Source organism: Primulina eburnea, chromosome 4 (genome assembly GCF_022965805.1).
Source record: "Primulina eburnea isolate SZY01 chromosome 4, ASM2296580v1, whole genome shotgun sequence".
In the NCBI taxonomy this organism is placed as follows: Eukaryota; Viridiplantae; Streptophyta; class Magnoliopsida; order Lamiales; family Gesneriaceae; genus Primulina; species Primulina eburnea.
Genome location: NC_133104.1, coordinates 30,724,535 through 30,730,210, shown reverse-complemented (window position 1 = coordinate 30,730,210; position 5,676 = coordinate 30,724,535).

Genomic DNA, 5,676 nt, shown 5'->3' with positions numbered 1-5,676 from the left:
CTTGGTTTGCTAACATAGTAAATTTTCTTGTGACAGGAAAAATGCCACCGCAATGGAGTTCCCAAGATAAAAGAAAATTTTTGAATGAGGTAAAATACTTTTATTGTGATGATTTGTATATGTTCAAGTATTGTCAAGATCAAATTTTTTGACGTTGCAAACCCGAAATTGAGGTAAGTAGTGTTATTAAATTTTGTCATTCAGAAGCGTGTGGATGACATTTTTCTTCAAAGAAAACAGCTGCAAAAATCTTGCAGTGTCGATTTATTTGGCCCAATTTTTTTAAAGACACCCACGAAATATGCAAGATCTGTGAAAATTGTCAAAAATTGGGTGCTGTTTCAAAAAGAAACATGATGCCTTTGATTCCTATCATTGAAACTGAAACAATGACTGTTGGCGAATTGATTTTATGGGACCTTTTTCACCATCGTTTGTATACTTGTATATTTTAGTTGCAGTTGATTATGTTTCAAAATGGATAGAGGCAATTCCATGTCGAACAGATGATCATAAAACCATCATCAAATTTTCAAAAGAAAATATTTTTAGTAGATTTGGAATTCCTCGAGCCATGATAAGTGATGGGGAAATCACTTTGTTAATAAACCATTTGCTTCATTAATGAAAAAATATGGTATTAATCACAAAGTAACTACTTCTTATCATCTTCGAATAGATGGACAAGTTGAATTAGCTAATAGGGAGATAAAACAAATTTTGGAAAAAACTGTAAGCCCAAATAGAAAAGATTGGTCTCTGCGACTTAATGATGCAATTTGGGCATATCGAACAACTTTTAAAACATCATGGAATATTTCTCCTTATAGGTTGGTTTACGGAAAACATTGTCATTTGCATGTGGAATTTGAACATAAAGCTTATTGGGCGATCAAAACTTTTAATTCAAGCATGGATGATGCAAAAAAATTGGGCAAATTGCAACTTAATGAACTTGATAAACTCAGAAATGATGCGTATGAGAATTCAAGGATTTATAAAGCAAAAATAAATGATAAAAAAATTCTTAGAAAATTTTTTGAGATTGGTAAAAAAAATTTTGCTTTATAATTCTCGACTTCACATATTCCCATGAAAATTAGGATCAAGATAAACAGGTCCATATGTTGTAAATCACGTGTATCCTTATGGAGCGGTGGATATTGAAAATCCTAAAAATGTTAATGTTTTTAAAGTAAATGAACAAATGATTAAACCATTTTTAGAAAATGAAATCTTTCGAGAAGAGTTTATTTTTCTTTCAGATCCTTAAATTTTTATGTTGCATTTAATTTTGTTTGTTTTTATTTCCTTAATCTTTTAATTTTCCCGGTTAAATGGCGGATAACTGTATTCCATGACTCTCATAGTCGGTTAAATAAGTTTCCCACAATTGCTGATATTAAATTAAAAAAAATCATTTTTTTTCTTTTTCAAAATAGATGAAATTCTCTAAAAAATTGTAAATATTTTTCCTCTATTTATGAAAATGTTCTAATAAAAATTTATGCAGGTAGATGTGAAAGATTGAGATTGCTAATGCAAAAAGGAATTCCAGAAGATATTCTTCTTGTAATAGAAGCAAAGGTCCGATTAGGAGGAGAAGTTCCACAATAATTGCTCATTCGGTATTTGCCTGGATTAGGAAAAAGTACTTATGCGAAAAAACTAAGGGCCAAAAGGTTATGGGTTTGTCATAAGTGTGCAAGTTGGACTTGTGACACATTATGCAGATCTTTGGGATGTGTTTCAATAACAGAGAAGATAAAATTGATTTCATAAATAATGGGCTGAGTAAAGAGTCTTTAGATAACATCTTATTGACTCTCGAGACGCTTTCTAGTGGACCCGTGTATATTGAACTCCTCCGTTTATGGGTACAATTCCAAGATGAGCGTCATCTAAAGTCTTGGGAATCCGGTTAAAAAAGACCCTCTTTGCCAATTTATAAGAAAATTGGATGGGAAGCATATCCTCGACTCATAGAAGGCGTTGAAGCCGTTTCTGGACGTAAAACCAGAGGAAAATTGTGAGCCACAATCACACTACTGTTTATATGCATGTGTATTATTATTGTTTTTACTGTTTACTCTATTACAGCTGTGACCAATAGTTTTTTCACGATAATATATTATCCCTATAAAATCTCTTATCTTTCTCTCTATTTTCGCAGAACAAAAAGAACCTAAAAACATGGCTGGATCCTCTGCACATCTTAGAGGTAGCTTTAGCTGCAGGAAATATTACATGTGTTATGATTGGGGAGGAATTAAAAGTTTCTTCTATGTATGAAAGAATCACCGAAATGATTGAAAATTCTGATGATTTTATCGCAATACCTAGTGGTTTTGGTACATTAGAAGAAATTTTCACACTGTTTCTTGGGCACAACTTAATATCCATAACAAATCTGTGGGCTTGTTGAATATCAATAATTATTATGACAGTTTGTTTACATTTCTTTATAAAGCTGTGGAACAGAATTTCATTTCAGAAAATTCACGACAGATACTCATCTGTGCTTCGACTACCGACCAATTAATTGATGATTTGGAATCTTTTGTTCATAAGCCTGATCCGATGATAACAAAGATTAATTGGTCACAATCAAGCAATAAGAAAAGAAAGTTGGATTATTGATTCAAAAGTCGTGGATTGGTTTGCGTTTGTTTCCGTTTGTTATCTTCAATAAAATTAGAAGTGATATCTCTTTCATTATGTACCCTTTATTAATATTTATTTTGACATTAGGGACAATGTCATATTCTGATGGGGGGAGAACAAACTTAAAAAAAAATTATTTTAAAATAAAACCATGTTTGTTGTTTGTATCTTAGTAATTTTTGCAAAAATATCATTAGATTACACGTTTGAAATGTTTAAATTAGAAAATGTATCTAATGATGTTTAAATTTTTATTTGAAAAAAAAAGTCAATTTTAATATTTTGATTATTATAAAAATATGATTTATGAAATCTTATTGAGTGATTAACCATTGTGTTAAAATCAGTTATTAAATTATATGGCCCAAGATATATCTGATAAGAGTGTCTAAAACTTTTAAACTCACACTTATTTTGTGAGTGAGTGGAGAGGATTGAGAAAACAGCTTGCGAACCTTTATTGATCATCGAGAGTCTATCTATTGTTTAGATCTTGAGTTCTTATTTTGAAAAAAAGGAATATGATATTTCCGGGAAAAAAAAATGTTGAAAATCTATGTAATTTTTAAGCTATATGCTATGTCCCATTTATCTCTCATAAAAATAAAAAAATAGAAAGAAAAAAAAAAGAAAGAGAGAAAATATATTGTACAAATTAAATAAATATGTGGTAAAGAAGCATAAACTTAGTCTGATACTATGATGTTAAAAAAAAGATCAAGGAAAAATATATATTAAGAAAAACTAGATTTTGAATCAATGGATTTCTTATCTATTGATTAGTTTGGTTCGTTTGTCTGTTTGAATTATGTAAACCATTTTCCTGAGCATTTATCTGTATTCCAACTCCATGAGAGAAATCGTTCCCATAAATTGAAACATTTATTAACATGTGAGGATATGGAGTTGAGGCTCTATTAGGAGATTCTGAAGGCCATGTACATTTAACTACCTGAAAATAAGCTTTGAATCGATCAGTTCAGATTATTTCATAAATTATAATTTTAATAATCTTGATATAACTTTGACAGTTTTCAAATTTAATTTAAACACTTGGATAGTTCTGATTAAATTTATATTTAAATTAATCAATATGTTTTGTGCTATTAACGCTTAAATTGCTAGGGACTAGCAATAAGCTGGTTGGGGAGTGTGATAAAGATATGTTTTATAATAAATTATATAAAATATAAGTGGTTGTATAATTATAAGTTTTTACTATTTTTACAGGTTTGATAAAACAAGAATAACTTTGGCGTTGCAAATGAGATTAAAATGATTCTTGGACTTGTAGAAAGTTGATATTAATATCTACAATATTGGTGACAAGCATGAGATAAAAATCTTCTCACAAGTGGGATCAAATTAAGGAACAAATAAAGTTACCAAAGAAGTGGTAGTTTTACCATGCTCTAGCATTTTGACCATATTTCTCAAATTACTTGGTCAAATGGTAAAAAAAAAACCCCAAAATTCAACCAACTCAGATATCTACATGTTTTGTTTTATGTAGAAAAGAAAATTCGGATGAGAAAATTTTCAAAAGTGATGTGTATTAAAAAATAATTTCCTGGAACACCAATGAAGATTTAGGTGTAAAAAATAATATTTTATTTGTGGTTGTCTCACCAAATTTGGCTATAAATAGGGGTGCATTGTAATATATTTAGATATCCCTCATTCTATGAACAAACCTTTGAGTTCATAATATTTATCTCTTTTTTTCCCTTTATTTCTTCAATTAAATATAATTAGCATGTTAATTTCATATTCAAAGTTTACACTTAATGAGTAGCTAAGTTCCCAAAGTTGAGATGAAAAGGTGAAAAAACTCTTGGCATGATAATAAGGTTATTAATAGGTAAGAATCTGTGTTTTATATTATTTAATCATTATTTATTGTTTATGTTTTATGTATTTCTGTAAGCAGTATTATACCCTACTTATAAGTGGGAGTTTTGATTTAATGTTGCTATATATTACACTAAATTCTTGAAACCATTTAAATGTTAGTCTGGTATTACCAACCATTTTAAAGTGAATGCCTTGATTTATATAATATGAATATATCTTAATATTAATTTCTTGGTACCATTTAAATGTTTGTTTGGTTTTACCAATCATTTAAAGTGGGAACCTTGATTTAGTATTACAATTTATATATATATATATATAGCACAATAAATACTTGACAACATTTATAAGTTTTGGTATATATTATATTCTTATAGATAATAATATATATTTTAATAAGTGGATTTCAATAATGTTCATTAATGTTAACTTTATTAAATTACCAAGAGTGGATTTTTTAACCTCAACTACTTAAATTAAAATACCAAGAGTTGATCTTTTAACCTCAACTACTTAAATTAAAATTTGAATAATTAAAAATTATCAATTAAAGATTCAAACAATTAAAAGAAAAAAAAAACAAAATCAAAAACAAAAAGAAATTGTAGTGGACTTGTAATTACCTTAGCTTCCATGTGGATACGATATCGGACTCACCGAAATATACTAGTTGTGGACAACCTACTCTTGGGAGCGCAACAATCAAAGTCGAACCAGTGGGAGTTTTGATTTATTGTTGCTATATGTTACACTAAATTCTTGGAACCATTTCAATATTAGTTTGGTATTACCAACAATTTAAAGTGGATGCCTTGATTTATTTTATATGAATATATCATAATATTAATTTCTTGGTTCCATTTAAATGTTTTTTTGGTTTTACCAACCATTTAAAGTGAGAACCTTGATTTATATATATATATATATATATATATATATATATATATATATATATATATATATATATATATATATATATAAGTTTTGGTATATATACTTATAAGATAATAATATATAACATAATTTAAATATGATTATTTAATATATTAGAATCATTTTATTAAGGGGATTTCAATAATGTACATTAATGTTAACTTTATTAAAATATCAAGAGTGAATCCTTTAATCTCAACTACTTAAACTAAAATTTGAAAAATT